Genomic DNA, 12,527 nt, shown 5'->3' with positions numbered 1-12,527 from the left:
GCTCCTTTAATGTAATATAAAGATGATATGCTAATCGCTTCCCAAGATTGTTCTCATGAGGCAGATCTTTTCTCCTTTATACCACATTTATACTACTGCAGCATCCTTGGAATCATGTCTCTTTGATATAAATCGTATTGATTGGCTATATGACACTCTAATTTACTCAGACATTCCCTTACTGTGAGGTCTTACATTTTTTTCCTCATTTTCTCCCCACTATTAAAGACTGAAAAGCTTGTTTTGCTATCCATGTTTTCTTCTTTGGAATTAACGTCCTTTGGATACAGAGTTCTACGACTGAGATTACTAGTTCACAACATACGAAAGTATGTTTCATAAAATACACCGCCAATATTTCCCCCCAGCGTCTTCTAGTGTTTTGAGATCCACTTGAATCAAAAGTTGACTGAAAAAAAAAGATGACTCTATGAAAAAAATGAAAGACCAGAAACCATAAATGATCAAAACCACTTTCTTATTTGACCATCTCATTATATTTTATAAGAGGGGGAAGAGAGAAACACATTAAGTAGATTTATATGAATAAGATTTATTTTGAATAATAAAATTTAAAATGGAAGTCCTTAATGTGAAACCATTTTGCATGTAATTAAGCTAGGTACAAAAGTAGCAGGTTGATGATGTTAACAATTCTTTAAGGCTGTATGAGGAGAAATTTCTTTAAATCCTGTCAGTGTCATTTATTTTTTATTTTAAATTTACTCATGAGAGACACAGAGAGAGGCAGAGACACAGGCAGAGGGAGAAGGGGCTCCCTGTAGGGACCCGATACAGGACTTGATCCCAGGACCCTGAGATCAGGAACCCTGAGACCACGACCTGAGCAGGCGCTCAACCGCTGAGCCACCCAGGTGTCCCTATTCAGATGCTTCTTATCCTCAGAATTGTATTTACTATAGGTTTGGATGAATATATAAGGAAATGCATCCACCACTACAGTATCCTACAGATGAGTTCCATTGCCATGAAAACCATCTGTGTTCTCCTATTCCTTCCACCCTCCCTCCAGTCCTTGACAACCTCTTTTTACTGTTTCCACAGTTTTGCCTTTGCCAGAATGACATCTAGCTGGAATCATATAGTATGTAGCCTTTTCACATTGGCTTCTTTCACTTAGTAATGTGCATTTCAGCTTCTTCCATGTCTTTTCACGGTTAATACGCATTTCTTTTTAGCACTGAACAATATTCTGTGTGGACGTACCACAGTATCCATTTACCTACTGAAGGACATCTTGGTTGCTCCCAAGTTTTGGCAATTATGGATAAAGCTGCTATAAATGTTCATGTGCAAGATTTTTCATGGACATAAGTATTCAACTCCTTTACATAAATACCAAGGAGTGTGATTACCGGGTTATATGGTAAGAGTATGTTTAGTTTTGCAAGAAGCTGATAAACTGTCTTCCGGAGTGGCTATGCTGCTCTGCCTTCCCATTGGCAATAAATGAGAATTTCTTTTGCTCCACATCCTCACCTGCGTTTGATCTTGTCAGTGTTCTGGGTTTGGTTCTAATAGGTGCTGATCTCTTTATTGTTTTCATCAACATACTTTAGGTAGGTAGATAGATAGGTATAAACTATATGCTTTCCTAAGGCATCTAGGAAAAACCCTTGGAGTGGAGAGGCGCTCCATGTTGTCAAACCAAGACTTATTTATCTAAAATGTGTAAACTTTTCTCTTAGTATTTTAGCAATTTCCTGTAGACCAAATCAAAGTATCAAGATTTAAAAAATTAGAAGTATTCTTGATGCTATTCTGGTAGACTTTTATGATGATATTAAGAAAAGCTTTGAAAAAAGATGAAGAGATCTATACATTTCCACTAATTTTTTTTTTAATGACAGCACAGAGTAGATGGACAAATGAATGGAATAGAATAGGAAGCATAGAAACACATCCAAATATATATGAGAATCAGTATTGAATCATGATGAAAATCCAAATTACTAGGGAAAGCTCAACTGTCCGTAAGTGCTGGCCCCGATCTTTAGTAGTGAACCATGCCTGGACTCTTAGAGTATGGTTCTTTTAGTGTACAACGAAGTGTTCAGGTATTGTTTCCAAAGCATTCATTTATTTCAGTCAGAACTTTATGTGGAGCTCAGATCATCACCCAGACCTTCACGCTAGATTCCCTTTGGACACCTTTGTTCTTCTTGCTAAGAAATCAGGGCTGCGACTAGGATGAGGGAATTACAACACTTAGGGTGCAAATCCAAGGAGTTGCTAATAGGGCCCAGCTGAAGTGATCAGATTCAGATAGTATTGCAAAAAGGTATCAGTCTCTTTCTTTGCTCCTAGATGGCCTCCTAAGACCTAAGTCCTTTGTAGCTGTCTGTGTCAGACTGAAAATTCCTGTGTCATCTTCCTCCAGGGCAGTGGGGGATTACTACTTCCCTTAGGTCCCCACTACTAAGATCAGCTACTCAAGTTCTGAGTTTGATAAGTATTAAAAACCCCCATGTGGCTTCTTGTATCTGTACTTGTTTCAGGAGAGGCTGTCAAAATTTTCGAGGTTCAACAGAATTCTCTGAATCTAGAGGACCTAAATCTCTTAGGGAAGGTTCATTCAAACCCACACATGTATCACAATCCAAGAATAAAAGGTGGTTTCCACCTTCCCGAACAATTGGGAGGATCAACCTGGGGATTGAGCATTATTCTCCCAAAGATCACCTGGTTTGGAATGTGAATGGACAGAGTGGGAATAGTTTTCCACATCAGTCTTGACCTCTGTTAGCTGTCTTCCATTAGCATGATGGCCACTGTTAACAGAGACCCTAAAGTTTCTTATATGCAATCACAAATCTATTATCTAATGACTTACAATATATGTAATTCTAGTTACAAGCAATGTACTAGTGGAGTGCAATTTGAGAAATGACAAAGCAATAAGCCATCTAATAAGTAATATTAGGATTTAAAACCTTGTGAAAATCTCACAAAAATATTTGTATATGTTATGTCATTAAATCCCTACGACAACACTTGGGAGTTAGGAAGGTCAGGCAAAAGTCACATCTTACAAAAGCCGAAGAGAAAATACTTGACCAAGAAAAAAATAGCTATATGTGTAGACTAATCTTCAGGACTTCAGGATCTTTCCACCATATCATGTCACCCTGGTTAATTTAATGAAATGTACTGCCCTCAATTCAAGACTACTTGATGACAATTTTTCACTTAAATGCTAATATAAAGCTAGTGTAGCTCAGAAACTTGAAGTCTATAGAAATTATATGCCAATTTTATATACTTATTATTAATAGTTATGAGCTTCTGTCCTGTTATGAGAAATATGAGTGTTATGTATTATGGTTGGTACATTATATCAGGTTTAAAATAGCAATGCTATTTATGACATTTTTTCCTATGTGAAAATATCCCATGTGATATCCCAGAAAAAAATAATAAAGAAGACCCAAATATTTATTTCAAACATAGCTATCAGTAAACCTTCTGATAGTGGCCTTTCTCTTGTTGGTTCTGCCAAAGATCTAGAAAGTAAGATTATAGAAGTTTTCATAGTAAAAGAGCTATTTAAAAATCAATATGTAAATTTCATTTGCTTAAAATTCTACAATTTATGATTATGTAAGATGTTCATTGTGAGATTCTGAAATAACAACGTCCGAAGAGAAATTTAGTTTCAGAAGTTCATTAAATCCGCATGGTGTCTTTGTATAAATTAGAAAATAATTAAGTGTTATTTGTTTCTATGTAATTACAAACAGTGGATTTGTTATAAAATGGGTTTGTTATTTTTAAAACAAATTCTTATAATAAATGATATCACCTTATTCATAATAAAAGCATCTGTCTATTTAAGCTGAAACTGTAAACAAACACAAAGCAATATGAACTTCAATAAAAAAATGTCAGGATATGAGGATGTGTGTATATATATATGAAATGCTTCACTTCACGAATTTGCGTGTCATCTTTGCACAGGGCCAAAGCTAATCTCTCCACATCATTCCAATTTTAGTATATGTGCTGCCAAAGCGAGCACTGTCAGGTTACATTTTTAAATTTACCTTAGGTTGGAAAAGCAATTCCATACTGAGAATCACAAGTTCTTTTGTATATTGGTACATTAACAATCTTTTAAACTTTCTCTTTCATAAGTTGGAGAGAATGAGTTGTTTTCATTAGAACAAAATATTTGTCTTCCATTTGTTGGCTAATTGTCTTAATCCATTTAATCTTAATCCATTCGGGTTGCTATAACAAATTACTATAGATGAGGTGGCTTAAACAATAAACATTTATCTCCCACAATTCTGGAGTCTGAAAGTCTGAAATTAGGGTGCTAGCATGGTCTGGTTCTTGAGGAGGGCCCTCTTCTTGGTTTGGTTTCTGTGTCCTCAGATGGCTGAATGAGCTACTAGCTAGATCTCTGGTCTCTTATGGGGCCACTCACTATTCCCATTCATGAGGGTTTCTGTGACTTGATTACCTCCTAAAGGCCCTACCTCCAAATGCCATCACATTGGAATTAGGGCCTCAACCTGTCAATTTTGGGGGAGGGGCATGAACATTTAGTTCACAACATTCATTAATGTTGTTAGAAAAAGATATTTTATTACCGGTAGTTAGATTTGTATTTGTAGAATAAATAGACAAAACATCCCATCTCTGGACTTAACTTGAAGTTTTAACAGAAGTACAAAAATATGTCAGAGGAACAAAATTACTGCAATGAAAATTGTACCCTTAGGTGTGGTGACTTGTTCAGTGCAGACCTAAACAACTGTATGAAGCCATCCTAGTTTAGTCTAAATTGGTAGGTGTTCTATGAATCTATAAGCTATGTCAGAAGGTCAAACATGAAACAGATGTAGTTCTAATCTTCCAGGTAGTCACTATAGAGCAGAATTAATTTCTATAGTTTTTTGAGAATCTTTTCTAAGGAAAACATTGTTTTCCTTCATTCACTTACTCAACAAATAATTGTCCTAAAGGTGTGGTAGTATGTCTCTAATATTGGGGAACGAAAAGTATTTTTCCTACCTCAATATACATTAAAAATTACTGGCTTTGTGTGTTTCCATATGCTTTTGAGAGTAATACCTATATTGTCTTACTTTGATCTTTATATTCAATTTTCTCAGCTGCTAAGTCATGCAGCTGACCGCCTGAACGGGTAAAAAATGAAAATGCCAAGTTAATGAAAAAGGTCTTTCTTGTCCTTTGGTGTAGGGCCTGTTGTAAGAAAATGACATCGCAAAACACTATAACTCTTTGGACCATCCTGTTATGCAATAGTTGAGTCTCCAGCACTAAAGGACAGAATCTCAAGAGGTCACCTTAAAAAACTAGAATCACAGACTCTTCCATGACCATCTCTTTACTGGGAAAATATACATGCAGAAGGGATCTTCTCCCCTTGAGGGATGATCTGAAAACAGCCTGTCCCACACCATATGGCTTGCTTTCTACTAGTTTCTCTGTCATGAAAAGTACTTTGTTTTAAATGACACTGTTTTGGCTTACATGGTATGAACAAGAATCCTCCCAGTAGAGACAGGGACACCTAATGTCACCCTCTGGCAGCTTGGCTGTGTTGATGAGATTGTTATTTACATATCTGTCAGGTTCCACTCTGGAAAAGTTCCACCTAACCTGCTCAATGGCTGGTCTATCTATCATCCATCTATCTATCTATCTATCATCTATCTATCTATCTATCTATCTATCTATCTATCTATCTATCTATATCTATCTATCATCTATCATCTATTTTTTTTTAAAGAAGGCTCCACGTCCAGCATGGAACCCAGTGTGGGCCTCAACTCATGACTCTGAAATCAAGACCTGCCTGAGCTGAGGTGAAGAGTTGACTTAACCGACTGAGCCATCCAGGTGCCCCCAAATTGTTGATCTTAAACTTACTGAGTAGAACCTCCACGTAGTCTAGAGTAGGTAAGTTCTTAGCATTGGACTTTTCCATTTATTCTTCCAAGGAATGGCCCATGTTTGCAGGACTCTCTTCACAGGGTACATAAAATGCCTAGGACTAAATGAGTTTATTGCCATCTCTCTGAGAAGAGGGAGCAAATACACTTGTCTCTTTTGTACTCATCTCCCCTGGCCACTGGAACGTTTTTGCAAGGATCATTGTCTCTTACCTGTTTTTTAATGTGGCAAATCAGTGCCTCTAGACCTTATGATGGGTTCCTCCTGCTGAACTGAACAGTCTCTACCGACGTTCCCTCCTTGAACTGAAGAACCAGCTAAGTAGGTATGCTGTCTCCTTACTGCCCCTAATGGAAGAGGTCTAGAGAAATCGTGCTATTCAAATCTGTTATTCTCTAGCTGTAATACCAATTCTGCTCATGATGCTATTTCTGTTGATTTTATTGGGGTAGGCCAGCATTGTAACTCACTTGTATCATATTTTGATAAATCATATCCCCCCTTGCATATGATTTGTGATGGTGGGGAAGATCGTAATGCATCACTTGCCTACCACGAGTATAATTAATACTTACTCTGGAATATTCTCCAGTTGTGTTCCTTAGGGATACTTTGCAGTGAAGCATAAGAGTATTGTACTCGTAATATTATTGCATATTTTTTCTATTGCTGATTCAAATTCATTTTTACTTCTTAGTTATGGATGAGAGTTCTAAAGAAGGCTCATTAGCAGGTAGGATTTTTATAGATTTTTATAGATTCACTTATTACCTCTTAAATAGGGGAAAGAAGAGAAATGGAATAGACATTTATTCGGTGTTTTATTCTGGGCTAGATAGGACATTATGTGCTTAACACGTGTTCTCTGTTTAACATCATATTAGCTCTGCAAAGTTGGCATGCTATCATTTTATTAATTACAAAATTGATTTAGAGGGCTTGGTTAATTGACCCATGATTCCGTAGCTACTCTGTGCTGAACTATAATTCAACTCCAGTTTTGCCAGACTCCAACCCAATCTCTGCCCCCCACCCCCACCCCCTGGTACCTTTGTACCCACAGTATCAAGATAAAGGATGCAGTTAAGATCTTGGATCTTCAAGAAATGAGATTTAACTGTGTTTCCTTTGGTTTAATATTTTTCTTTTTCTGAGAAGCCTGATTAGGCCTAGAGTTTATTTGCTCTAATATGTTTGATAGTTAATGTAGTAACCCAAGTTTGTTTTCACCCATCAAGGGTTTGAGGGCAGATCTCAGCTGTGGTCTCAAGACTACAGATTATTAGATTGTTTTCCCTTTTCTCGGATTAAAATCAGCAAGGAAAAAGATATTTAGGGTGAAATCCCAGAAAAAAAAAAAAAAACCCAGGTATACTCTTCCACTAGTCCTCTCCCAGTGGAGCTGCACAGAGAGCACCTAATTTTCCCAGTGATATTTGATGACACATGCCAAGTCTTGCCAACCAGAGAAGTTCACTCAAGTCTTAGTGCTCGAGGGTTTTTATCAGGGCTCTGTAAACAATGAATAGATTTGTAGATGGGTGTGTAGCTCCCACAGGACTAGCCTTCCTTACTGCAACTCCAACCCTCAGAAACTAAACAGAAACTAAACAGGCATGGCCCAGGGCTTCAGGCATACAAAAGCTCTCTTATCGGGAAGGATATTCCAAAGGCTCAGAGGTTATCCCCCAGAAGATACAAGGTCAAGGCCTTTAGCGTATAGATAAATCAGTCTACTACTCAAGGAATTCTTACACATCTTGCTCATTCTTGCCTTTGTTGTCTACCAACGTGGAAAGCCTCCTCAACCATTTGGGCAAAGCCTTACTCTCCTTAAGGACCCAGCACAAATCCGTTTCTTTGAATTCTCCTCCGTGCTCCCTAACATCTCTGCACGTAGAAGCATTGGCAAACTCTGCCATACACTGGGCACATTTATAATATCGCCTTCAAATGTCACTTTATGGGTCATGTCATGTCATCTCTCAGTGAAGGTTCTCATATAGTAAGTTCTCAGAAAATGAAGTATTATTGATAAATTGCTTAGATTTATTATTCATTCTTTAATGTAGAATTTTATTTGCCCTAAACTATCTTTCCACTCTTAATACTTATTTTTAATATACAGAATAAAACATGCAAGTTCTTATTCATTCTCAATTTCAGACTTCTAAAATATTTTCATTTCTCATTGATCTTTTCACACTGAAGAGATCTAATCCTTTTAGGACTTCTAATCACTGACTTTGCTTTTCTCTGTACTCTCCCTACCTCTGGCACTTAAAAAAAAGTGGTAATCAAAACTTCACATCACCTTTTGCACAAGGGAAAGATACTCATTTCCAATAAACTTACAAGCTCTGTAGAGATTTTACTAATATTTTTCCATCAAAGGGTTTTATCAAGGAATGCTCTTAGTTACTTTTGAGGATTTTTCCTAGGTAACAACAGATAACGTGGAGTCTTTCATTCAGTATTTGAATATATGTTAGCTATTATTAACATTGACACATTACTCTACTCCAGTGTTCTAAGTGTTTATCTTAATCTTCCTAACAACTCACTGAGGGTTGTCTCCCATTTTTGTTGGAGCATTGCAGACATGGAAAGATTCATTTGCTAAAACTACAAGCTGAGTCTGATTCCCTTCATCACCATGCTGCACTGGCCTTGCCAGACTCTAATTTAAAAATTCCTAAAAATTATACCTCCTACTTTAGTTTCTCTGGTCCTTTTCTACATAACTACGGTAAAGTTACCCAAATCAGGTTGAAAGATCTAAACACTTTTTTTTTTTTTTTTTAAGATTTTGTTTATTTATGAAAGACACAGAGAATGGCAGAGACACAGGCAGAGGGAGAAGCAGAATCCATGCAGGGAGCCCGACTCAGGACTCGATCCCAGGACCCCGGGATCATGCCCTGAGCCACAGGCAGATGCTCAACCACTGAGCCACCCATTATTTGATATTTATAAAGCCAGTATATAGGGAAAACAAAAACCAGAGGTTTACAGTACAATTGAAAATCACCCTAATGAGAAGAGAGAAGCTTTAGTTGAAAGAACACTAGGGTAGAAATAATAGGGTGGGATTTGGATCCTAGTGTTAGCAATACTTGACCTGTGCCACTTTTGACAAGTAATACATCTATAAGATAAAAGGATGTTTGAAAAAAGAAACGTGTACAAAAAGGATGGAAATAAAAGGTTATAACAAAAAATCAATAAAGATGTTTAAAATTGTTTAATGCTATACCTAGGATCTGAACGGTGTCTCACAGAATATTTCTCAACTCTCTATTCACCAGATAACGCCAGTGGGCAGCGGATGGTATTCTGTTACCTAATGAGAGAAAACTGCTGGTGAATTCCTCTTTTGCCTTTATCCTTAGTGTTACACAACCTACACAGACTCTGCAATCTTAAAACAGGAAAAAGGTTGGGAAAATGATTAATGCGAATTATATCCACTTAAAAAGCAGTTCTAGTCCTTTAAATGAATCCAAGCCCTAGAAGTTACATCCCTGAGTACTTAAGGAAATTGACAAAATAACTCATGAGCTTGGACAGTAAACCTTTGAGTCAAGATGATTTGGTTGAGGTGCTAAGGACAGATACATGCCTCACAAGGACAACCTGTTAGTGTCGTTCCCTGGAATATCCACAGTTGCAAGCGTGGTACCTAGTAGACCTTAATGGCTTTACGAACGTCTCTGATAAAATTCCAAAATATACTTTTTTCTTTTGTGGAAACAGAAAAGGAAGCAGTGATCACTAGGAGGCAGCATTGATTCATGAAGAATATGCCCACGTCACGTAATTTCCCTGCTAAACGAGGAATAAAGATCACAGCAAAACATCTGACCAAATTTCACACAAATAATCCCTGCAGACAAGATGGAGAAAAAGGACTATGGATCTTGTAACTAAGCAAATCTGTAGCTGGTTGAATGGGAATACTATGCTATTTAATGGATCAGCACCAACCTTGCCTCGTCAACTTTGTTTTTTTCAGTCTTACATGTAAACAATTTTTTTTTACTAAATTTGCCAATGACTTAAAAGCTAAGAATAACAGCTCAAGCTAAAAGGAAAAAAAAAAAGCTCCAAATTCGTAAAATAAAATCTAAAAGTGAGTGAAAGTAAATTTATAAAATGAGATCTAGAACATGTAAATTCAGAATGGAGAGATCATAGTTCACAAGTGAAATACCTGTTTTCATTTTTAAACCCCTTAAATCAAGAGTATAGGATTGCTAGAAGACAAATGTAATCATACTGTATGTTTGTTAAATAACATATACTTCTAACACATTATCTTCCACTTAACCTTAATCCTCATAATGGACATGCTCCATCCAGGTCTTTTACAGAGATGTACCGTAGCCAGAGGCACTTTGAAAAATGAAAGTGGCAAGACCCACATCTGCAAATTTTCCACTTCGGCCTTAGAATACCTAGAACTATTTACTGTGAAATCCCATAAATCATCTCAAAATTTTTAAATGTCTAATTTCATTTGTCACAACATCTAAAACACATGTTGTTATTCATGTCTTGAAGGTAAGGATTCTGAAACATAGGTAGGAGTCATCCAGCCATATGATCGGTCTTTTAATAATTGTACCAATTTCCTTACTTAGCTATTTGCTGCGTATTCCTTTGTGCCCCATTCCAGGTCTACTGAACCACATCAGCGAGAGAGGGCCCAAGAATGTCTAAAGCAGCTCAGGTAATTATGAAAACGACCCGCAACACAGCTTTGCGAACTGCCTTGGATCATGTAAATATTTCTTTCACTCAGACTTCTAATAGATATTTGACAGCAGGAATTTGACACTATACTTTCTGATACGCAGTTTATAAAAATACAAAGACTTGGTCTGATTAGAGCCCTGTTACTTGTGTGACCTCTCATTAAGGCACTAACCCTGCTGAGCCTCAATTTCCCACGTAAGATGGTCACTGTTGAAAGCATCGAGCATCATGCTTGGCACACGGTATCACTCAATAAATGCTACCTGCTAACTTTTGAAGGTGAAGCCCCCGAACACACTATATTGCGGTTAAGGATTGCTTTAGAATTCCGGCTACTACCCAAGTAGGTTCACAGGAAGGTACCGTATCCTTTCTCATCCACATGAGGACTCCTATGTTGCATGTCTGAGAAACACATGGACACAGTCTATATTTACATTAAATACTAAAGTTTTTATCCTATCTCGTATTAGGTTAAAAATTCTGAATGATTTTATAAAGGTGTTAAGCTGGATACTTAAGTGAAGCAAATTATGGGGATCCCTGGGTGGCTCAGCAGTTTAGCATCTGCCTTCAGCCCAGGGCGTGATCCTGGAGTCCTGGGATCGAGTCCCACATCGGGCTTCTGCACAGAGCCTGCTTCTCCCTCTGCCTGTGTCTCTCATGAATAAATAAAAACTTAAAAAAAATTTTTTTTAAAAACCTGAGGAAGCAGTAATAAAAATTTTTTTAAAAAAACATAAGCAAATATTAATAAAATTTATCTTTAGGTATCTTATTCTTCTGGCATCAAGATTTGTAATATTTAAGCCAAAACCATCAGCACATAAGGCCACTTGACTTAGCAGAGTGCTTTAGCCTAAAAGCAATGCTTTCACCTCTCTAGAAATGTTTTCTATTTAAAAGAAACAATCGAAGTCCTTTTTGCAGTTAATTGCCCTTTACAAAAAAGTTTAGTGAAAATATCTTGCCAAGAAAAATTTCTTTGATTCATTATTAAGCTAGGCTTAGACAGTGCCTGAATCACAGAACATGGAGGTAATTACAGGTTAAAATTGATTTGAAGCTCTTTATAAATAAAAAGTGATTACAGAGTTAAGTCTCATTAAAGAACCTAAAAAGCCTGACACTGCGTGTTAGTCAAGTTACCACTCATAGTTGTTCCTTTTTAATGCTCATGAAAAAAGAAATCCAATTTGGTTACAAACACAAAAAGCCTACCCTGTGAACCCAGGAATAAAGAACTACGTATACCATTCGGTGTGTTTTCATTCACTTTCCCCTTAGCAACCATTAATAATAAAAACATCCAATTCATATTTGGGGAATGATTTTCCTGACATCAGTCAGGTAAACGCATCATAAGATTTCAGAGGCTACATCATATTAGAAACTCATTACCACGTGTGGTTGGGGGAGTAGTTTGTCTACTGGTTCATGTGTTCTATCAAGTATGTTGGCAAAATATCTGAGTTGGACTTCATTAGTATTTGAAAACATTTCACTTAGCAGATGAATGACCAGTATTCCCTATTTGATTTTCGGAAATAGTTCACCCATTTAAAATACCATTATTTACTTAAATACACTTGGTTTATAGTCCCTGATTAAATTGCCTGTTTGCTTTACTCACTTTGCATTATTTTCATTTTATTACTGATTATAAGACCTTATACTACAGAACCCAAATATTTATGGTCTCCAACAGTAACTAAACTTCGTCTCATCCTGGGGCAGGCCTGAACATCAGAACGTTAACCAGGTTATGCTAGGAGAGGGTGCCTGGTGACCAGTGAAGAAAATTCTCTCAACAGTTCTCTCCT

The 12,527-nt window shown here is 37.0% G+C and overlaps 1 non-coding gene across 1 annotated transcript; it reads right to left on the bottom strand.

Annotated features, from left to right (window-relative positions):
• Window positions 1–3,933: 3,933 nt before the first annotated feature.
• On the bottom strand, window positions 3,934–4,039 carry LOC112929915 (U6 spliceosomal RNA). Its single transcript, XR_003237013.1, has one exon. It is a non-coding gene; the product is annotated as a U6 spliceosomal RNA (small nuclear RNA).
• Between the last annotated feature and the right edge of the window lie 8,488 nt (window positions 4,040–12,527).

Source organism: Vulpes vulpes, chromosome 7, assembly GCF_048418805.1.
Source record: "Vulpes vulpes isolate BD-2025 chromosome 7, VulVul3, whole genome shotgun sequence".
NCBI lineage: Eukaryota > Metazoa > Chordata > Mammalia > Carnivora > Canidae > Vulpes > Vulpes vulpes.
The sequence above is the reverse complement of the archived record's forward strand: the minus strand, read 5'-3'. Positions and strand labels throughout refer to the sequence as shown.